Source organism: Convolutriloba macropyga, chromosome 9, assembly GCF_964194025.1.
Source record: "Convolutriloba macropyga chromosome 9, txConMacr16.3, whole genome shotgun sequence".
Lineage (NCBI taxonomy): Eukaryota > Metazoa > Xenacoelomorpha > Acoela > Convolutidae > Convolutriloba > Convolutriloba macropyga.
In genome coordinates this window covers 23,385,357-23,408,453 of record NC_134476.1, presented here as the reverse complement: position 1 = coordinate 23,408,453, position 23,097 = coordinate 23,385,357, and the positions used below count along the sequence as shown (strand labels likewise).

The 23,097-nt window shown below is 39.9% G+C and overlaps 12 non-coding genes across 12 annotated transcripts; all 12 read right to left on the bottom strand.

The window, feature by feature from the left end:
• Nucleotides 1–920: 920 nt before the first annotated feature.
• On the bottom strand, nucleotides 921–1,039 carry LOC142346514 (5S ribosomal RNA). The gene has a single exon (XR_012759570.1). It is a non-coding gene; the product is annotated as a 5S ribosomal RNA (ribosomal RNA).
• Nucleotides 1,040–2,363: 1,324 nt separating this feature from the next.
• On the bottom strand, nucleotides 2,364–2,482 carry LOC142346501 (5S ribosomal RNA). Its single transcript, XR_012759559.1, has one exon. It is a non-coding gene; the product is annotated as a 5S ribosomal RNA (ribosomal RNA).
• Nucleotides 2,483–3,806: 1,324 nt separating this feature from the next.
• On the bottom strand, nucleotides 3,807–3,925 carry LOC142346489 (5S ribosomal RNA). The gene has a single exon (XR_012759547.1). It is a non-coding gene; the product is annotated as a 5S ribosomal RNA (ribosomal RNA).
• Nucleotides 3,926–5,249: 1,324 nt separating this feature from the next.
• Nucleotides 5,250–5,368, bottom strand: LOC142346478 (5S ribosomal RNA). Its single transcript, XR_012759536.1, has one exon. It is a non-coding gene; the product is annotated as a 5S ribosomal RNA (ribosomal RNA).
• Nucleotides 5,369–6,692: 1,324 nt separating this feature from the next.
• Nucleotides 6,693–6,811, bottom strand: LOC142346466 (5S ribosomal RNA). The gene has a single exon (XR_012759525.1). It is a non-coding gene; the product is annotated as a 5S ribosomal RNA (ribosomal RNA).
• A 1,887-nt stretch (nucleotides 6,812–8,698) lies between these two features.
• On the bottom strand, nucleotides 8,699–8,817 carry LOC142346455 (5S ribosomal RNA). Its single transcript, XR_012759514.1, has one exon. It is a non-coding gene; the product is annotated as a 5S ribosomal RNA (ribosomal RNA).
• A 1,512-nt stretch (nucleotides 8,818–10,329) lies between these two features.
• On the bottom strand, nucleotides 10,330–10,448 carry LOC142346443 (5S ribosomal RNA). The gene has a single exon (XR_012759503.1). It is a non-coding gene; the product is annotated as a 5S ribosomal RNA (ribosomal RNA).
• A 2,246-nt stretch (nucleotides 10,449–12,694) lies between these two features.
• LOC142346431 (5S ribosomal RNA) lies at nucleotides 12,695–12,813 on the bottom strand. Its single transcript, XR_012759492.1, has one exon. It is a non-coding gene; the product is annotated as a 5S ribosomal RNA (ribosomal RNA).
• Nucleotides 12,814–16,017: 3,204 nt separating this feature from the next.
• On the bottom strand, nucleotides 16,018–16,136 carry LOC142346420 (5S ribosomal RNA). Its single transcript, XR_012759481.1, has one exon. It is a non-coding gene; the product is annotated as a 5S ribosomal RNA (ribosomal RNA).
• A 3,204-nt stretch (nucleotides 16,137–19,340) lies between these two features.
• On the bottom strand, nucleotides 19,341–19,459 carry LOC142346408 (5S ribosomal RNA). Its single transcript, XR_012759470.1, has one exon. It is a non-coding gene; the product is annotated as a 5S ribosomal RNA (ribosomal RNA).
• Nucleotides 19,460–21,159: 1,700 nt separating this feature from the next.
• Nucleotides 21,160–21,278, bottom strand: LOC142346397 (5S ribosomal RNA). Its single transcript, XR_012759459.1, has one exon. It is a non-coding gene; the product is annotated as a 5S ribosomal RNA (ribosomal RNA).
• Nucleotides 21,279–22,978: 1,700 nt separating this feature from the next.
• On the bottom strand, nucleotides 22,979–23,097 carry LOC142346386 (5S ribosomal RNA). The gene has a single exon (XR_012759448.1). It is a non-coding gene; the product is annotated as a 5S ribosomal RNA (ribosomal RNA).

Here is a 23,097-nt window from a genome sequence, read left to right as displayed (position 1 = left end):
GTTTTATTTGAATGCACTCTGCGTTAGCGGAGTGCAGCCTAAAGAATGGAACTGAGCGATTTGCACTAACTTAAAAGTTAGTTTAATAAAGGGAAATTATACAATTAGTATTGATGTTTCCGAGACAGTTCCAAATATCAAATATGCATAACACGCAAGCAGGGGAACTATTATAATGGCCTTTACAAGTATATGGGGTGTGTTTGGAGCAATGGTTACTGCTGAAATTGTCATTTACAAAAAGTATCCGCGCTCGATGAGGCTTAACTTTTTCGATCACCGAACTTTGTTTTGGTCACCAAATCGTCAATTTTAGTCCGATTTGGCTCATTTTTTGTGGGCATGCTCCACTTGAGCCATAATTTGGGATAAAATAAAAAAATCTGGCACCGCGAACCATTTTGGACAAGTTTTTACCGATTTCCAAAAAAGTATCCGCGCTCGATGAGGCTTAACTTTTTCGATCACCGAACTTTGTTTTGGTCACCAAATCGTCAATTTTAGTCCGATTTGGCTCATTTTTTGTGGGCATGCTCCACTTGAGCCATAGCTTGGGATAAAATAAAAAAAACTGGCACCGCGAACCATTTTGGACAAGTTTTTACCGATTTCCAAAAAAGTATCCGCGCTCGATGAGGCTTAACTTTTTCGATCACCGAACTTTGTTTTGGTCACCAAATCGTCAATTTTAGTCCGATTTGGCTCATTTTTTGTGGGCATGCTCCACTTGAGCCATAGTTTGGGATAAAATAAAAAAAACTGGCACCGCGAACCATTTTGGACAAGTTTTTACCGATTTCCAAAAAAGTATCCGCGCTCGATGAGGCTTAACTTTTTCGATCACCGAGGCTTTTTGAGGCTCTAAAATGTGTAAATATCGAATAAAAGTATTCTATGAGGTTTGAATACTCAAAAGAAAAAGCCTACAACACCTGGTGTTCCCAAGCGGTCACCCATCCAAGTACTAACCAGGCCCAATGTTGCTTAACTTCGGTGATCGGACGAGAACCGGTGCATTCAACATGGTATGGTCGTAGGCATTTGCGTAAGCGGGAGCGAATTTATATACAACAGTATTGTATTGTAGTCTCATATTCATATACAGGATCACTTTAACTCGCCGCCTTGCGGTTTGCAAAATAGTCACTTAATACATGCAATTTTAGCCACGGTTGTGTTATAATTTATGCAATTCGTAGCCATACAGTGTATTATGACAAACGCGCAAACTTTTTGCTTCCAACCATCCACAATACAGTGGAACGGCCGCAAAACAAAGCACAGATGAATTGGGTACGAAGAACCTGTATAACCGGACATTGAACCGGAAGTATGACTTCAGTGGGTTTAGGCCGGTAATTGGGAAAATCAGTAGCCAGTTGCTTTTAGCCTAATTGTTGTGATAAACTTATTAAATAGGTAAGTATTAACTCTATTTGATAAGTTTTATTTGAATGCACTCTGCGTTAGCGGAGTGCAGCCTAAAGAATGGAACTGAGCGATTTGCACTAACTTAAAAGTTAGTTTAATAAAGGGAAATTATACAATTAGTATTGATGTTTCCGAGACAGTTCCAAATATCAAATATGCATAACACGCAAGCAGGGGAACTATTATAATGGCCTTTACAAGTATATGGGGTGTGTTTGGAGCAATGGTTACCGCTGAAATTGTCATTTACAAAAAGTATCCGCGCTCGATGAGGCTTAACTTTTTCGATCACCGAACTTTGTTTTAGTCACCAAATCGTCAATTTTAGTCCGATTTGGCTCATTTTTTGTGGGCATGCTCCACTTGAGCCATAATTTGGGATAAAATAAAAAAATCTGGCACCGCGAACCATTTTGGACAAGTTTTTACCGATTTCCAAAAAAGTATCCGCGCTCGATGAGGCTTAACTTTTTCGATCACCGAACTTTGTTTTGGTCACCAAATCGTCAATTTTAGTCCGATTTGGCTCATTTTTTGTGGGCATGCTCCACTTGAGCCATAGCTTGGGATAAAATAAAAAAAACTGGCACCGCGAACCATTTTGGACAAGTTTTTACCGATTTCCAAAAAAGTATCCGCGCTCGATGAGGCTTGACTTTTTCGATCACCGAACTTTGTTTTGGTCACCAAATCGTCAATTTTAGTCCGATTTGGCTCATTTTTTGTGGGCATGCTCCACTTGAGCCATAGTTTGGGATAAAATAAAAAAAACTGGCACCGCGAACCATTTTGGACAAGTTTTTACCGATTTCCAAAAAAGTATCCGCGCTCGATGAGGCTTAACTTTTTCGATCACCGAGGCTTTTTGAGGCTCTAAAATGTGTAAATATCGAATAAAAGTATTCTATGAGGTTTGAATACTCAAAAGAAAAAGCCTACAACACCTGGTGTTCCCAAGCGGTCACCCATCCAAGTACTAACCAGGCCCAATGTTGCTTAACTTCGGTGATCGGACGAGAACCGGTGCATTCAACATGGTATGGTCGTAGGCATTTGCGTAAGCGGGAGCGAATTTATATACAACAGTATTGTATTGTAGTCTCATATTCATATACAGGATCACTTTAACTCGCCGCCTTGCGGTTTGCAAAATAGTCACTTAATACATGCAATTTTAGCCACGGTTGTGTTATAATTTATGCAATTCGTAGCCATACAGTGTATTATGACAAACGCGCAAACTTTTTGCTTCCAACCATCCACAATACAGTGGAACGGCCGCAAAACAAAGCACAGATGAATTGGGTACGAAGAACCTGTATAACCGGACATTGAACCGGAAGTATGACTTCAGTGGGTTTAGGCCGGTAATTGGGAAAATCAGTAGCCAGTTGCTTTTAGCCTAATTGTTGTGATAAACTTATTAAATAGGTAAGTATTAACTCTATTTGATAAGTTTTATTTGAATGCACTCTGCGTTAGCGGAGTGCAGCCTAAAGAATGGAACTGAGCGATTTGCACTAACTTAAAAGTTAGTTTAATAAAGGGAAATTATACAATTAGTATTGATGTTTCCGAGACAGTTCCAAATATCAAATATGCATAACACGCAAGCAGGGGAACTATTATAATGGCCTTTACAAGTATATGGGGTGTGTTTGGAGCAATGGTTACTGCTGAAATTGTCATTTACAAAAAGTATCCGCGCTCGATGAGGCTTAACTTTTTCGATCACCGAACTTTGTTTTGGTCACCAAATCGTCAATTTTAGTCCGATTTGGCTCATTTTTTGTGGGCATGCTCCACTTGAGCCATAATTTGGGATAAAATAAAAAAATCTGGCACCGCGAACCATTTTGGACAAGTTTTTACCGATTTCCAAAAAAGTATCCGCGCTCGATGAGGCTTAACTTTTTCGATCACCGAACTTTGTTTTGGTCACCAAATCGTCAATTTTAGTCCGATTTGGCTCATTTTTTGTGGGCATGCTCCACTTGAGCCATAGCTTGGGATAAAATAAAAAAAACTGGCACCGCGAACCATTTTGGACAAGTTTTTACCGATTTCCAAAAAAGTATCCGCGCTCGATGAGGCTTAACTTTTTCGATCACCGAACTTTGTTTTGGTCACCAAATCGTCAATTTTAGTCCGATTTGGCTCATTTTTTGTGGGCATGCTCCACTTGAGCCATAGTTTGGGATAAAATAAAAAAAACTGGCACCGCGAACCATTTTGGACAAGTTTTTACCGATTTCCAAAAAAGTATCCGCGCTCGATGAGGCTTAACTTTTTCGATCACCGAGGCTTTTTGAGGCTCTAAAATGTGTAAATATCGAATAAAAGTATTCTATGAGGTTTGAATACTCAAAAGAAAAAGCCTACAACACCTGGTGTTCCCAAGCGGTCACCCATCCAAGTACTAACCAGGCCCAATGTTGCTTAACTTCGGTGATCGGACGAGAACCGGTGCATTCAACATGGTATGGTCGTAGGCATTTGCGTAAGCGGGAGCGAATTTATATACAACAGTATTGTATTGTAGTCTCATATTCATATACAGGATCACTTTAACTCGCCGCCTTGCGGTTTGCAAAATAGTCACTTAATACATGCAATTTTAGCCACGGTTGTGTTATAATTTATGCAATTCGTAGCCATACAGTGTATTATGACAAACGCGCAAACTTTTTGCTTCCAACCATCCACAATACAGTGGAACGGCCGCAAAACAAAGCACAGATGAATTGGGTACGAAGAACCTGTATAACCGGACATTGAACCGGAAGTATGACTTCAGTGGGTTTAGGCCGGTAATTGGGAAAATCAGTAGCCAGTTGCTTTTAGCCTAATTGTTGTGATAAACTTATTAAATAGGTAAGTATTAACTCTATTTGATAAGTTTTATTTGAATGCACTCTGCGTTAGCGGAGTGCAGCCTAAAGAATGGAACTGAGCGATTTGCACTAACTTAAAAGTTAGTTTAATAAAGGGAAATTATACAATTAGTATTGATGTTTCCGAGACAGTTCCAAATATCAAATATGCATAACACGCAAGCAGGGGAACTATTATAATGGCCTTTACAAGTATATGGGGTGTGTTTGGAGCAATGGTTACCGCTGAAATTGTCATTTACAAAAAGTATCCGCGCTCGATGAGGCTTAACTTTTTCGATCACCGAACTTTGTTTTAGTCACCAAATCGTCAATTTTAGTCCGATTTGGCTCATTTTTTGTGGGCATGCTCCACTTGAGCCATAATTTGGGATAAAATAAAAAAATCTGGCACCGCGAACCATTTTGGACAAGTTTTTACCGATTTCCAAAAAAGTATCCGCGCTCGATGAGGCTTAACTTTTTCGATCACCGAACTTTGTTTTGGTCACCAAATCGTCAATTTTAGTCCGATTTGGCTCATTTTTTGTGGGCATGCTCCACTTGAGCCATAGCTTGGGATAAAATAAAAAAAACTGGCACCGCGAACCATTTTGGACAAGTTTTTACCGATTTCCAAAAAAGTATCCGCGCTCGATGAGGCTTGACTTTTTCGATCACCGAACTTTGTTTTGGTCACCAAATCGTCAATTTTAGTCCGATTTGGCTCATTTTTTGTGGGCATGCTCCACTTGAGCCATAGTTTGGGATAAAATAAAAAAAACTGGCACCGCGAACCATTTTGGACAAGTTTTTACCGATTTCCAAAAAAGTATCCGCGCTCGATGAGGCTTAACTTTTTCGATCACCGAGGCTTTTTGAGGCTCTAAAATGTGTAAATATCGAATAAAAGTATTCTATGAGGTTTGAATACTCAAAAGAAAAAGCCTACAACACCTGGTGTTCCCAAGCGGTCACCCATCCAAGTACTAACCAGGCCCAATGTTGCTTAACTTCGGTGATCGGACGAGAACCGGTGCATTCAACATGGTATGGTCGTAGGCATTTGCGTAAGCGGGAGCGAATTTATATACAACAGTATTGTATTGTAGTCTCATATTCATATACAGGATCACTTTAACTCGCCGCCTTGCGGTTTGCAAAATAGTCACTTAATACATGCAATTTTAGCCACGGTTGTGTTATAATTTATGCAATTCGTAGCCATACAGTGTATTATGACAAACGCGCAAACTTTTTGCTTCCAACCATCCACAATACAGTGGAACGGCCGCAAAACAAAGCACAGATGAATTGGGTACGAGGAACCTGTATAACCGGACATTGAACCGGAAGTATGACTTCAGTGGGTTTAGGCCGGTAATTGGGAAAATCAGTAGCGAGTTGCTTTTAGCCTAATTGTTGTGATAAACTTATTAAATAGGTAAGTATTAACTCTATTTGATAAGTTTTATTTGAATGCACTCTGCGTTAGCGGAGTGCAGCCTAAAGAATGGAACTGAGCGATTTGCACTAACTTAAAAGTTAGTTTAATAAAGGGAAATTATACAATTAGTATTGATGTTTCCGAGACAATTCCAAATATCAAATATACATAATACGCAAGCAGGGGAACTATTATAATGGCCTTTACAAGTATATGGGGTGTGTTTGGAGCAATGGTTACTGCTGAAATTGTCATTTACAAAAAGTATCCGCGCTCGATGAGGCTTAACTTTTTCGATCACCGAACTTTGTTTTAGTCACCAAATCGTCAATTTTAGTCCGATTTGGCTCATTTTTTGTGGGCATGCTCCACTTGAGCCATAATTTGGGATAAAATAAAAAAATCTGGCACCGCGAACCATTTTGGACAAGTTTTTACCGATTTCCAAAAAAGTATCCGCGCTCGATGAGGCTTAACTTTTTCGATCACCGAACTTTGTTTTGGTCACCAAATCGTCAATTTTAGTCCGATTTGGCTCATTTTTTGTGGGCATGCTCCACTTGAGCCATAGCTTGGGATAAAATAAAAAAAACTGGCACCGCGAACCATTTTGGACAAGTTTTTACCGATTTCCAAAAAAGTATCCGCGCTCGATGAGGCTTAACTTTTTCGATCACCGAACTTTGTTTTGGTCACCAAATCGTCAATTTTAGTCCGATTTGGCTCATTTTTTGTGGGCATGCTCCACTTGAGCCATAGTTTGGGATAAAATAAAAAAAACTGGCACCGCGAACCATTTTGGACAAGTTTTTACCGATTTCCAAAAAAGTATCCGCGCTCGATGAGGCTTAACTTTTTCGATCACCGAGGCTTTTTGAGGCTCTAAAATGTGTAAATATCGAATAAAAGTATTCTATGAGGTTTGAATACTCAAAAGAAAAAGCCTACAACACCTGGTGTTCCCAAGCGGTCACCCATCCAAGTACTAACCAGGCCCAATGTTGCTTAACTTCGGTGATCGGACGAGAACCGGTGCATTCAACATGGTATGGTCGTAGGCATTTGCGTAAGCGGGAGCGAATTTATATACAACAGTATTGTATTGTAGTCTCATATTCATATACAGGATCACTTTAACTCGCCGCCTTGCGGTTTGCAAAATAGTCACTTAATACATGCAATTTTAGCCACGGTTGTGTTATAATTTATGCAATTCGTAGCCATACAGTGTATTATGACAAACGCGCAAACTTTTTGCTTCCAACCATCCACAATACAGTGGAACGGCCGCAAAACAAAGCACAGATGAATTGGGTACGAGGAACCTGTATAACCGGACATTGAACCGGAAGTATGACTTCAGTGGGTTTAGGCCGGTAATTGGGAAAATCAGTAGCGAGTTGCTTTTAGCCTAATTGTTGTGATAAACTTATTAAATAGGTAAGTATTAACTCTATTTGATAAGTTTTATTTGAATGCACTCTGCGTTAGCGGAGTGCAGCCTAAAGAATGGAACTGAGCGATTTGCACTAACTTAAAAGTTAGTTTAATAAAGGGAAATTATACAATTAGTATTGATGTTTCCGAGACAATTCCAAATATCAAATATACATAATACGCAAGCAAGGGAACTATTATAATGGCCTTTACAAGTATATGGGGTGTGTTTGGAGCAATGGTTACTGCTGAAATTGTCATTTACAAAAAGTATCCGCGCTCGATGAGGCTTAACTTTTTCGATCACCGAACTTTGTATTGGTCACCAAATCGTCAATTTTAGTCCGATTTGGCTCATTTTTTGTGGGCATGCTCCACTTGAGCCATAATTTGGGATAAAATAAAAAAATCTGGCACCGCGAACCATTTTGGACAAGTTTTTACCGATTTCCAAAAAAGTATCCGCGCTCGATGAGGCTTAACTTTTTCGATCACCGAACTTTGTTTTGGTCACCAAATCGTCAATTTTAGTCCGATTTGGCTCATTTTTTGTGGGCATGCTCCACTTGAGCCATAGCTTGGGATAAAATAAAAAAAACTGGCACCGCGAACCATTTTGGACAAGTTTTTACCGATTTCCAAAAAAGTATCCGCGCTCGATGAGGCTTAACTTTTTCGATCACCGAACTTTGTTTTGGTCACCAAATCGTCAATTTTAGTCCGATTTGGCTCATTTTTTGTGGGCATGCTCCACTTGAGCCATAGCTTGGGATAAAATAAAAAAAACTGGCACCGCGAACCATTTTGGACAAGTTTTTACCGATTTCCAAAAAAGTATCCGCGCTCGATGAGGCTTAACTTTTTCGATCACCGAACTTTGTTTTGGTCACCAAATCGTCAATTTTAGTCCGATTTGGCTCATTTTTTGTGGGCATGCTCCACTTGAGCCATAGCTTGGGATAAAATAAAAAAAACTGGCACCGCGAACCATTTTGGACAAGTTTTTACCGATTTCCAAAAAAGTATCCGCGCTCGATGAGGCTTAACTTTTTCGATCACCGAACTTTGTTTTGGTCACCAAATCGTCAATTTTAGTCCGATTTGGCTCATTTTTTGTGGGCATGCTCCACTTGAGCCATAGCTTGGGATAAAATAAAAAAAACTGGCACCGCGAACCATTTTGGACAAGTTTTTACCGATTTCCAAAAAAGTATCCGCGCTCGATGAGGCTTAACTTTTTCGATCACCGAACTTTGTTTTGGTCACCAAATCGTCAATTTTAGTCCGATTTGGCTCATTTTTTGTGGGCATGCTCCACTTGAGCCATAGTTTGGGATAAAATAAAAAAACTGGCACCGCGAACCATTTTGGACAAGTTTTTACCGATTTCCAAAAAAGTATCCGCGCTCGATGAGGCTTAACTTTTTCGATCACCGAGGCTTTTTGAGGCTCTAAAATGTGTAAATATCGAATAAAAGTATTCTATGAGGTTTGAATACTCAAAAGAAAAAGCCTACAACACCTGGTGTTCCCAAGCGGTCACCCATCCAAGTACTAACCAGGCCCAATGTTGCTTAACTTCGGTGATCGGACGAGAACCGGTGCATTCAACATGGTATGGTCGTAGGCATTTGCGTAAGCGGGAGCGAATTTATATACAACAGTATTGTATTGTAGTCTCATATTCATATACAGGATCACTTTAACTCGCCGCCTTGCGGTTTGCAAAATAGTCACTTAATACATGCAATTTTAGCCACGGTTGTGTTATAATTTATGCAATTCGTAGCCATACAGTGTATTATGACAAACGCGCAAACTTTTTGCTTCCAACCATCCACAATACAGTGGAACGGCCGCAAAACAAAGCACAGATGAATTGGGTACGAGGAACCTGTATAACCGGACATTGAACCGGAAGTATGACTTCAGTGGGTTTAGGCCGGTAATTGGGAAAATCAGTAGCGAGTTGCTTTTAGCCTAATTGTTGTGATAAACTTATTAAATAGGTAAGTATTAACTCTATTTGATAAGTTTTATTTGAATGCACTCTGCGTTAGCGGAGTGCAGCCTAAAGAATGGAACTGAGCGATTTGCACTAACTTAAAAGTTAGTTTAATAAAGGGAAATTATACAATTAGTATTGATGTTTCCGAGACAATTCCAAATATCAAATATACATAATACGCAAGCAGGGGAACTATTATAATGGCCTTTACAAGTATATGGGGTGTGTTTGGAGCAATGGTTACTGCTGAAATTGTCATTTACAAAAAGTATCCGCGCTCGATGAGGCTTAACTTTTTCGATCACCGAACTTTGTATTGGTCACCAAATCGTCAATTTTAGTCCGATTTGGCTCATTTTTTGTGGGCATGCTCCACTTGAGCCATAATTTGGGATAAAATAAAAAAATCTGGCACCGCGAACCATTTTGGACAAGTTTTTACCGATTTCCAAAAAAGTATCCGCGCTCGATGAGGCTTAACTTTTTCGATCACCGAACTTTGTTTTGGTCACCAAATCGTCAATTTTAGTCCGATTTGGCTCATTTTTTGTGGGCATGCTCCACTTGAGCCATAGCTTGGGATAAAATAAAAAAAACTGGCACCGCGAACCATTTTGGACAAGTTTTTACCGATTTCCAAAAAAGTATCCGCGCTCGATGAGGCTTAACTTTTTCGATCACCGAACTTTGTTTTGGTCACCAAATCGTCAATTTTAGTCCGATTTGGCTCATTTTTTGTGGGCATGCTCCACTTGAGCCATAGCTTGGGATAAAATAAAAAAAACTGGCACCGCGAACCATTTTGGACAAGTTTTTACCGATTTCCAAAAAAGTATCCGCGCTCGATGAGGCTTAACTTTTTCGATCACCGAACTTTGTTTTGGTCACCAAATCGTCAATTTTAGTCCGATTTGGCTCATTTTTTGTGGGCATGCTCCACTTGAGCCATAGTTTGGGATAAAATAAAAAAAACTGGCACCGCGAACCATTTTGGACAAGTTTTTACCGATTTCCAAAAAAGTATCCGCGCTCGATGAGGCTTAACTTTTTCGATCACCGAGGCTTTTTGAGGCTCTAAAATGTGTAAATATCGAATAAAAGTATTCTATGAGGTTTGAATACTCAAAAGAAAAAGCCTACAACACCTGGTGTTCCCAAGCGGTCACCCATCCAAGTACTAACCAGGCCCAATGTTGCTTAACTTCGGTGATCGGACGAGAACCGGTGCATTCAACATGGTATGGTCGTAGGCATTTGCGTAAGCGGGAGCGAATTTATATACAACAGTATTGTATTGTAGTCTCATATTCATATACAGGATCACTTTAACTCGCCGCCTTGCGGTTTGCAAAATAGTCACTTAATACATGCAATTTTAGCCACGGTTGTGTTATAATTTATGCAATTCGTAGCCATACAGTGTATTATGACAAACGCGCAAACTTAAAAGTTAGTTTAATAAAGGGAAATTATACAATTAGTATTGATGTTTCCGAGACAGTTCCAAATATCAAATATGCATAACACGCAAGCAGGGGAACTATTATAATGGCCTTTACAAGTATATGGGGTGTGTTTGGAGCAATGGTTACCGCTGAAATTGTCATTTACAAAAAGTATCCGCGCTCGATGAGGCTTAACTTTTTCGATCACCGAACTTTGTATTGGTCACCAAATCGTCAATTTTAGTCCGATTTGGCTCATTTTTTGTGGGCATGCTCCACTTGAGCCATAATTTGGGATAAAATAAAAAAATCTGGCACCGCGAACCATTTTGGACAAGTTTTTACCGATTTCCAAAAAAGTATCCGCGCTCGATGAGGCTTAACTTTTTCGATCACCGAACTTTGTTTTGGTCACCAAATCGTCAATTTTAGTCCGATTTGGCTCATTTTTTGTGGGCATGCTCCACTTGAGCCATAGTTTGGGATAAAATAAAAAAAACTGGCACCGCGAACCATTTTGGACAAGTTTTTACCGATTTCCAAAAAAGTATCCGCGCTCGATGAGGCTTAACTTTTTCGATCACCGAACTTTGTTTTGGTCACCAAATCGTCAATTTTAGTCCGATTTGGCTCATTTTTTGTGGGCATGCTCCACTTGAGCCATAATTTGGGATAAAATAAAAAAATCTGGCACCGCGAACCATTTTGGACAAGTTTTTACCGATTTCCAAAAAAGTATCCGCGCTCGATGAGGCTTAACTTTTTCGATCACCGAACTTTGTTTTGGTCACCAAATCGTCAATTTTAGTCCGATTTGGCTCATTTTTTGTGGGCATGCTCCACTTGAGCCATAGTTTGGGATAAAATAAAAAAAACTGGCACCGCGAACCATTTTGGACAAGTTTTTACCGATTTCCAAAAAAGTATCCGCGCTCGATGAGGCTTAACTTTTTCGATCACCGAACTTTGTTTTGGTCACCAAATCGTCAATTTTAGTCCGATTTGGCTCATTTTTTGTGGGCATGCTCCACTTGAGCCATAATTTGGGATAAAATAAAAAAATCTGGCACCGCGAACCATTTTGGACAAGTTTTTGGGATAAAATAAAGTTTGGGATAGTTTGGGATAAAATAAAAAAAACTGGCACCGCGAACCATTTTGGACAAGTTTTTACCGATTTCCAAAAAAGTATCCGCGCTCGATGAGGCTTAACTTTTTCGATCACCGAACTTTGTTTTGGTCACCAAATCGTCAATTTTAGTCCGATTTGGCTCATTTTTTGTGGGCATGCTCCACTTGAGCCATAGTTTGGGATAAAATAAAAAAAACTGGCACCGCGAACCATTTTGGACAAGTTTTTACCGATTTCCAAAAAAGTATCCGCGCTCGATGAGGCTTAACTTTTTCGATCACCGAACTTTGTATTGGTCACCAAATCGTCAATTTTAGTCCGATTTGGCTCATTTTTTGTGGGCATGCTCCACTTGAGCCATAATTTGGGATAAAATAAAAAAATCTGGCACCGCGAACCATTTTGGACAAGTTTTTACCGATTTCCAAAAAAGTATCCGCGCTCGATGAGGCTTAACTTTTTCGATCACCGAACTTTGTTTTGGTCACCAAATCGTCAATTTTAGTCCGATTTGGCTCATTTTTTGTGGGCATGCTCCACTTGAGCCATAGTTTGGGATAAAATAAAAAAAACTGGCACCGCGAACCATTTTGGACAAGTTTTTACCGATTTCCAAAAAAGTATCCGCGCTCGATGAGGCTTAACTTCTTCGATCACCGAACTTTGTTTTGGTCACCAAATCGTCAATTTTAGTCCGATTTGGCTCATTTTTTGTGGGCATGCTCCACTTGAGCCATAGTTTGGGATAAAATAAAAAAAACTGGCACCGCGAACCATTTTGGACAAGTTTTTACCGATTTCCAAAAAAGTATCCGCGCTCGATGAGGCTTAACTTTTTCGATCACCGAGGCTTTTTGAGGCTCTAAAATGTGTAAATATCGAATAAAAGTATTCTATGAGGTTTGAATACTCAAAAGAAAAAGCCTACAACACCTGGTGTTCCCAAGCGGTCACCCATCCAAGTACTAACCAGGCCCAATGTTGCTTAACTTCGGTGATCGGACGAGAACCGGTGCATTCAACATGGTATGGTCGTAGGCATTTGCGTAAGCGGGAGCGAATTTATATACAACAGTATTGTATTGTAGTCTCATATTCATATACAGGATCACTTTAACTCGCCGCCTTGCGGTTTGCAAAATAGTCACTTAATACATGCAATTTTAGCCACGGTTGTGTTATAATTTATGCAATTCGTAGCCATACAGTGTATTATGACAAACGCGCAAACTTTTTGCTTCCAACCATCCACAATACAGTGGAACGGCCGCAAAACAAAGCACAGATGAATTGGGTACGAGGAACCTGTATAACCGGACATTGAACCGGAAGTATGACTTCAGTGGGTTTAGGCCGGTAATTGGGAAAATCAGTAGCGAGTTGCTTTTAGCCTAATTGTTGTGATAAACTTATTAAATAGGTAAGTATTAACTCTATTTGATAAGTTTTATTTGAATGCACTCTGCGTTAGCGGAGTGCAGCCTAAAGAATGGAACTGAGCGATTTGCACTAACTTAAAAGTTAGTTTAATAAAGGGAAATTATACAATTAGTATTGATGTTTCCGAGACAATTCCAAATATCAAATATACATAATACGCAAGCAGGGGAACTATTATAATGGCCTTTACAAGTATATGGGTTGTGTTTGGAGCAATGGTTACTGCTGAAATTGTCATTTACAAAAAGTATCCGCGCTCGATGAGGCTTAACTTTTTCGATCACCGAACTTTGTATTGGTCACCAAATCGTCAATTTTAGTCCGATTTGGCTCATTTTTTGTGGGCATGCTCCACTTGAGCCATAATTTGGGATAAAATAAAAAAATCTGGCACCGCGAACCATTTTGGACAAGTTTTTACCGATTTCCAAAAAAGTATCCGCGCTCGATGAGGCTTAACTTTTTCGATCACCGAACTTTGTTTTGGTCACCAAATCGTCAATTTTAGTCCGATTTGGCTCATTTTTTGTGGGCATGCTCCACTTGAGCCATAGCTTGGGATAAAATAAAAAAAACTGGCACCGCGAACCATTTTGGACAAGTTTTTACCGATTTCCAAAAAAGTATCCGCGCTCGATGAGGCTTAACTTTTTCGATCACCGAACTTTGTTTTAGTCACCAAATCGTCAATTTTAGTCCGATTTGGCTCATTTTTTGTGGGCATGCTCCACTTGAGCCATAGTTTGGGATAAAATAAAAAAATCTGGCACCGCGAACCATTTTGGACAAGTTTTTACCGATTTCCAAAAAAGTATCCGCGCTCGATGAGGCTTAACTTTTTCGATCACCGAACTTTGTTTTGGTCACCAAATCGTCAATTTTAGTCCGATTTGGCTCATTTTTTGTGGGCATGCTCCACTTGAGCCATAGCTTGGGATAAAATAAAAAAAACTGGCACCGCGAACCATTTTGGACAAGTTTTTACCGATTTCCAAAAAAGTATCCGCGCTCGATGAGGCTTAACTTTTTCGATCACCGAACTTTGTTTTAGTCACCAAATCGTCAATTTTAGTCCGATTTGGCTCATTTTTTGTGGGCATGCTCCACTTGAGCCATAGTTTGGGATAAAATAAAAAAATCTGGCACCGCGAACCATTTTGGACAAGTTTTTACCGATTTCCAAAAAAGTATCCGCGCTCGATGAGGCTTAACTTTTTCGATCACCGAACTTTGTTTTGGTCACCAAATCGTCAATTTTAGTCCGATTTGGCTCATTTTTTGTGGGCATGCTCCACTTGAGCCATAGTTTGGGATAAAATAAAAAAATCTGGCACCGCGAACCATTTTGGACAAGTTTTTACCGATTTCCAAAAAAGTATCCGCGCTCGATGAGGCTTAACTTTTTCGATCACCGAACTTTGTTTTGGTCACCAAATCGTCAATTTTAGTCCGATTTGGCTCATTTTTTGTGGGCATGCTCCACTTGAGCCATAGCTTGGGATAAAATAAAAAAATCTGGCACCGCGAACCATTTTGGACAAGTTTTTACCGATTTCCAAAAAAGTATCCGCGCTCGATGAGGCTTAACTTTTTCGATCACCGAACTTTGTTTTGGTCACCAAATCGTCAATTTTAGTCCGATTTGGCTCATTTTTTGTGGGCATGCTCCACTTGAGCCATAGCTTGGGATAAAATAAAAAAAACTGGCACCGCGAACCATTTTGGACAAGTTTTTACCGATTTCCAAAAAAGTATCCGCGCTCGATGAGGCTTAACTTTTTCGATCACCGAACTTTGTTTTAGTCACCAAATCGTCAATTTTAGTCCGATTTGGCTCATTTTTTGTGGGCATGCTCCACTTGAGCCATAGTTTGGGATAAAATAAAAAAATCTGGCACCGCGAACCATTTTGGACAAGTTTTTACCGATTTCCAAAAAAGTATCCGCGCTCGATGAGGCTTAACTTTTTCGATCACCGAACTTTGTTTTGGTCACCAAATCGTCAATTTTAGTCCGATTTGGCTCATTTTTTGTGGGCATGCTCCACTTGAGCCATAGCTTGGGATAAAATAAAAAAAACTGGCACCGCGAACCATTTTGGACAAGTTTTTACCGATTTCCAAAAAAGTATCCGCGCTCGATGAGGCTTAACTTTTTCGATCACCGAACTTTGTTTTAGTCACCAAATCGTCAATTTTAGTCCGATTTGGCTCATTTTTTGTGGGCATGCTCCACTTGAGCCATAGTTTGGGATAAAATAAAAAAATCTGGCACCGCGAACCATTTTGGACAAGTTTTTACCGATTTCCAAAAAAGTATCCGCGCTCGATGAGGCTTAACTTTTTCGATCACCGAACTTTGTTTTGGTCACCAAATCGTCAATTTTAGTCCGATTTGGCTCATTTTTTGTGGGCATGCTCCACTTGAGCCATAGTTTGGGATAAAATAAAAAAATCTGGCACCGCGAACCATTTTGGACAAGTTTTTACCGATTTCCAAAAAAGTATCCGCGCTCGATGAGGCTTAACTTTTTCGATCACCGAACTTTGTTTTGGTCACCAAATCGTCAATTTTAGTCCGATTTGGCTCATTTTTTGTGGGCATGCTCCACTTGAGCCATAGTTTGGGATAAAATAAAAAAAACTGGCACCGCGAACCATTTTGGACAAGTTTTTACCGATTTCCAAAAAAGTATCCGCGCTCGATGAGGCTTAACTTTTTCGATCACCGAGGCTTTTTGAGGCTCTAAAATGTGTAAATATCGAATAAAAGTATTCTATGAGGTTTGAATACTCAAAAGAAAAAGCCTACAACACCTGGTGTTCCCAAGCGGTCACCCATCCAAGTACTAACCAGGCCCAATGTTGCTTAACTTCGGTGATCGGACGAGAACCGGTGCATTCAACATGGTATGGTCGTAGGCATTTGCGTAAGCGGGAGCGAATTTATATACAACAGTATTGTATTGTAGTCTCATATTCATATACAGGATCACTTTAACTCGCCGCCTTGCGGTTTGCAAAATAGTCACTTGATACATGCAATTTTAGCCACGGTTGTGTTATAATTTATGCAATTCGTAGCCATACAGTGTATTATGACAAACGCGCAAACTTTTTGCTTCCAACCATCCACAATACAGTGGAACGGCCGCAAAACAAAGCACAGATGAATTGGGTACGAGGAACCTGTATAACCGGACATTGAACCGGAAGTATGACTTCAGTGGGTTTAGGCCGGTAATTGGGAAAATCAGTAGCGAGTTGCTTTTAGCCTAATTGTTGTGATAAACTTATTAAATAGGTAAGTATTAACTCTATTTGATAAGTTTTATTTGAATGCACTCTGCGTTAGCGGAGTGCAGCCTAAAGAATGGAACTGAGCGATTTGCACTAACTTAAAAGTTAGTTTAATAAAGGGAAATTATACAATTAGTATTGATGTTTCCGAGACAATTCCAAATATCAAATATACATAATACGCAAGCAGGGGAACTATTATAATGGCCTTTACAAGTATATGGGTTGTGTTTGGAGCAATGGTTACTGCTGAAATTGTCATTTACAAAAAGTATCCGCGCTCGATGAGGCTTAACTTTTTCGATCACCGAACTTTGTATTGGTCACCAAATCGTCAATTTTAGTCCGATTTGGCTCATTTTTTGTGGGCATGCTCCACTTGAGCCATAATTTGGGATAAAATAAAAAAATCTGGCACCGCGAACCATTTTGGACAAGTTTTTACCGATTTCCAAAAAAGTATCCGCGCTCGATGAGGCTTAACTTTTTCGATCACCGAACTTTGTTTTGGTCACCAAATCGTCAATTTTAGTCCGATTTGGCTCATTTTTTGTGGGCATGCTCCACTTGAGCCATAGCTTGGGATAAAATAAAAAAAACTGGCACCGCGAACCATTTTGGACAAGTTTTTACCGATTTCCAAAAAAGTATCCGCGCTCGATGAGGCTTAACTTTTTCGATCACCGAACTTTGTTTTAGTCACCAAATCGTCAATTTTAGTCCGATTTGGCTCATTTTTTGTGGGCATGCTCCACTTGAGCCATAGTTTGGGATAAAATAAAAAAATCTGGCACCGCGAACCATTTTGGACAAGTTTTTACCGATTTCCAAAAAAGTATCCGCGCTCGATGAGGCTTAACTTTTTCGATCACCGAACTTTGTTTTGGTCACCAAATCGTCAATTTTAGTCCGATTTGGCTCATTTTTTGTGGGCATGCTCCACTTGAGCCATAGCTTGGGATAAAATAAAAAAAACTGGCACCGCGAACCATTTTGGACAAGTTTTTACCGATTTCCAAAAAAGTATCCGCGCTCGATGAGGCTTAACTTTTTCGATCACCGAACTTTGTTTTAGTCACCAAATCGTCAATTTTAGTCCGATTTGGCTCATTTTTTGTGGGCATGCTCCACTTGAGCCATAGTTTGGGATAAAATAAAAAAATCTGGCACCGCGAACCATTTTGGACAAGTTTTTACCGATTTCCAAAAAAGTATCCGCGCTCGATGAGGCTTAACTTTTTCGATCACCGAACTTTGTTTTGGTCACCAAATCGTCAATTTTAGTCCGATTTGGCTCATTTTTTGTGGGCATGCTCCACTTGAGCCATAGTTTGGGATAAAATAAAAAAATCTGGCACCGCGAACCATTTTGGACAAGTTTTTACCGATTTCCAAAAAAGTATCCGCGCTCGATGAGGCTTAACTTTTTCGATCACCGAACTTTGTTTTGGTCACCAAATCGTCAATTTTAGTCCGATTTGGCTCATTTTTTGTGGGCATGCTCCACTTGAGCCATAGCTTGGGATAAAATAAAAAAATCTGGCACCGCGAACCATTTTGGACAAGTTTTTACCGATTTCCAAAAAAGTATCCGCGCTCGATGAGGCTTAACTTTTTCGATCACCGAACTTTGTTTTGGTCACCAAATCGTCAATTTTAGTCCGATTTGGCTCATTTTTTGTGGGCATGCTCCACTTGAGCCATAGCTTGGGATAAAATAAAAAAAACTGGCACCGCGAACCATTTTGGACAAGTTTTTACCGATTTCCAAAAAAGTATCCGCGCTCGATGAGGCTTAACTTTTTCGATCACCGAACTTTGTTTTAGTCACCAAATCGTCAATTTTAGTCCGATTTGGCTCATTTTTTGTGGGCATGCTCCACTTGAGCCATAGTTTGGGATAAAATAAAAAAATCTGGCACCGCGAACCATTTTGGACAAGTTTTTACCGATTTCCAAAAAAGTATCCGCGCTCGATGAGGCTTAACTTTTTCGATCACCGAACTTTGTTTTGGTCACCAAATCGTCAATTTTAGTCCGATTTGGCTCATTTTTTGTGGGCATGCTCCACTTGAGCCATAGCTTGGGATAAAATAAAAAAAACTGGCACCGCGAACCATTTTGGACAAGTTTTTACCGATTTCCAAAAAAGTATCCGCGCTCGATGAGGCTTAACTTTTTCGATCACCGAACTTTGTTTTAGTCACCAAATCGTCAATTTTAGTCCGATTTGGCTCATTTTTTGTGGGCATGCTCCACTTGAGCCATAGTTTGGGATAAAATAAAAAAATCTGGCACCGCGAACCATTTTGGACAAGTTTTTACCGATTTCCAAAAAAGTATCCGCGCTCGATGAGGCTTAACTTTTTCGATCACCGAACTTTGTTTTGGTCACCAAATCGTCAATTTTAGTCCGATTTGGCTCATTTTTTGTGGGCATGCTCCACTTGAGCCATAGTTTGGGATAAAATAAAAAAATCTGGCACCGCGAACCATTTTGGACAAGTTTTTACCGATTTCCAAAAAAGTATCCGCGCTCGATGAGGCTTAACTTTTTCGATCACCGAACTTTGTTTTGGTCACCAAATCGTCAATTTTAGTCCGATTTGGCTCATTTTTTGTGGGCATGCTCCACTTGAGCCATAGTTTGGGATAAAATAAAAAAAACTGGCACCGCGAACCATTTTGGACAAGTTTTTACCGATTTCCAAAAAAGTATCCGCGCTCGATGAGGCTTAACTTTTTCGATCACCGAGGCTTTTTGAGGCTCTAAAATGTGTAAATATCGAATAAAAGTATTCTATGAGGTTTGAATACTCAAAAGAAAAAGCCTACAACACCTGGTGTTCCCAAGCGGTCACCCATCCAAGTACTAACCAGGCCCAATGTTGCTTAACTTCGGTGATCGGACGAGAACCGGTGCATTCAACATGGTATGGTCGTAGGCATTTGCGTAAGCGGGAGCGAATTTATATACAACAGTATTGTATTGTAGTCTCATATTCATATACAGGATCACTTTAACTCGCCGCCTTGCGGTTTGCAAAATAGTCACTTGATACATGCAATTTTAGCCACGGTTGTGTTATAATTTATGCAATTCGTAGCCATACAGTGTATTATGACAAACGCGCAAACTTTTTGCTTCCAACCATCCACAATACAGTGGAACGGCCGCAAAACAAAGCACAGATGAATTGGGTACGAGGAACCTGTATAACCGGACATTGAACCGGAAGTATGACTTCAGTGGGTTTAGGCCGGTAATTGGGAAAATCAGTAGCGAGTTGCTTTTAGCCTAATTGTTGTGATAAACTTATTAAATAGGTAAGTATTAACTCTATTTGATAAGTTTTATTTGAATGCACTCTGCGTTAGCGGAGTGCAGCCTAAAGAATGGAACTGAGCGATTTGCACTAACTTAAAAGTTAGTTTAATAAAGGGAAATTATACAATTAGTATTGATGTTTCCGAGACAATTCCAAATATCAAATATACATAATACGCAAGCAGGGGAACTATTATAATGGCCTTTACAAGTATATGGGGTGTGTTTGGAGCAATGGTTACTGCTGAAATTGTCATTTACAAAAAGTATCCGCGCTCGATGAGGCTTAACTTTTTCGATCACCGAACTTTGTATTGGTCACCAAATCGTCAATTTTAGTCCGATTTGGCTCATTTTTTGTGGGCATGCTCCACTTGAGCCATAGTTTGGGATAAAATAAAAAAATCTGGCACCGCGAACCATTTTGGACAAGTTTTTACCGATTTCCAAAAAAGTATCCGCGCTCGATGAGGCTTAACTTTTTCGATCACCGAACTTTGTTTTGGTCACCAAATCGTCAATTTTAGTCCGATTTGGCTCATTTTTTGTGGGCATGCTCCACTTGAGCCATAGCTTGGGATAAAATAAAAAAAACTGGCACCGCGAACCATTTTGGACAAGTTTTTACCGATTTCCAAAAAAGTATCCGCGCTCGATGAGGCTTAACTTTTTCGATCACCGAACTTTGTTTTAGTCACCAAATCGTCAATTTTAGTCCGATTTGGCTCATTTTTTGTGGGCATGCTCCACTTGAGCCATAGTTTGGGATAAAATAAAAAAATCTGGCACCGCGAACCATTTTGGACAAGTTTTTACCGATTTCCAAAAAAGTATCCGCGCTCGATGAGGCTTAACTTTTTCGATCACCGAACTTTGTTTTGGTCACCAAATCGTCAATTTTAGTCCGATTTGGCTCATTTTTTGTGGGCATGCTCCACTTGAGCCATAGTTTGGGATAAAATAAAAAAATCTGGCACCGCGAACCATTTTGGACAAGTTTTTACCGATTTCCAAAAAAGTATCCGCGCTCGATGAGGCTTAACTTTTTCGATCACCGAACTTTGTTTTGGTCACCAAATCGTCAATTTTAGTCCGATTTGGCTCATTTTTTGTGGGCATGCTCCACTTGAGCCATAGTTTGGGATAAAATAAAAAAAACTGGCACCGCGAACCATTTTGGACAAGTTTTTACCGATTTCCAAAAAAGTATCCGCGCTCGATGAGGCTTAACTTTTTCGATCACCGAGGCTTTTTGAGGCTCTAAAATGTGTAAATATCGAATAAAAGTATTCTATGAGGTTTGAATACTCAAAAGAAAAAGCCTACAACACCTGGTGTTCCCAAGCGGTCACCCATCCAAGTACTAACCAGGCCCAATGTTGCTTAACTTCGGTGATCGGACGAGAACCGGTGCATTCAACATGGTATGGTCGTAGGCATTTGCGTAAGCGGGAGCGAATTTATATACAACAGTATTGTATTGTAGTCTCATATTCATATACAGGATCACTTTAACTCGCCGCCTTGCGGTTTGCAAAATAGTCACTTGATACATGCAATTTTAGCCACGGTTGTGTTATAATTTATGCAATTCGTAGCCATACAGTGTATTATGACAAACGCGCAAACTTTTTGCTTCCAACCATCCACAATACAGTGGAACGGCCGCAAAACAAAGCACAGATGAATTGGGTACGAGGAACCTGTATAACCGGACATTGAACCGGAAGTATGACTTCAGTGGGTTTAGGCCGGTAATTGGGAAAATCAGTAGCGAGTTGCTTTTAGCCTAATTGTTGTGATAAACTTATTAAATAGGTAAGTATTAACTCTATTTGATAAGTTTTATTTGAATGCACTCTGCGTTAGCGGAGTGCAGCCTAAAGAATGGAACTGAGCGATTTGCACTAACTTAAAAGTTAGTTTAATAAAGGGAAATTATACAATTAGTATTGATGTTTCCGAGACAATTCCAAATATCAAATATACATAATACGCAAGCAGGGGAACTATTATAATGGCCTTTACAAGTATATGGGTTGTGTTTGGAGCAATGGTTACTGCTGAAATTGTCATTTACAAAAAGTATCCGCGCTCGATGAGGCTTAACTTTTTCGATCACCGAACTTTGTATTGGTCACCAAATCGTCAATTTTAGTCCGATTTGGCTCATTTTTTGTGGGCATGCTCCACTTGAGCCATAATTTGGGATAAAATAAAAAAATCTGGCACCGCGAACCATTTTGGACAAGTTTTTACCGATTTCCAAAAAAGTATCCGCGCTCGATGAGGCTTAACTTTTTCGATCACCGAACCTTGTTTTGGTCACCAAATCGTCAATTTTAGTCCGATTTGGCTCATTTTTTGTGGGCATGCTCCACTTGAGCCATAGCTTGGGATAAAATAAAAAAAACTGGCACCGCGAACCATTTTGGACAAGTTTTTACCGATTTCCAAAAAAGTATCCGCGCTCGATGAGGCTTAACTTTTTCGATCACCGAACTTTGTTTTAGTCACCAAATCGTCAATTTTAGTCCGATTTGGCTCATTTTTTGTGGGCATGCTCCACTTGAGCCATAGTTTGGGATAAAATAAAAAAATCTGGCACCGCGAACCATTTTGGACAAGTTTTTACCGATTTCCAAAAAAGTATCCGCGCTCGATGAGGCTTAACTTTTTCGATCACCGAACTTTGTTTTGGTCACCAAATCGTCAATTTTAGTCCGATTTGGCTCATTTTTTGTGGGCATGCTCCACTTGAGCCATAGTTTGGGATAAAATAAAAAAATCTGGCACCGCGAACCATTTTGGACAAGTTTTTACCGATTTCCAAAAAAGTATCCGCGCTCGATGAGGCTTAACTTTTTCGATCACCGAACTTTGTTTTGGTCACCAAATCGTCAATTTTAGTCCGATTTGGCTCATTTTTTGTGGGCATGCTCCACTTGAGCCATAGTTTGGGATAAAATAAAAAAAACTGGCACCGCGAACCATTTTGGACAAGTTTTTACCGATTTCCAAAAAAGTATCCGCGCTCGATGAGGCTTAACTTTTTCGATCACCGAGGCTTTTTGAGGCTCTAAAATGTGTAAATATCGAATAAAAGTATTCTATGAGGTTTGAATACTCAAAAGAAAAAGCCTACAACACCTGGTGTTCCCAAGCGGTCACCCATCCAAGTACTAACCAGGCCCAATGTTGCTTAACTTCGGTGATCGGACGAGAACCGGTGCATTCAACATGGTATGGTCGTAGGC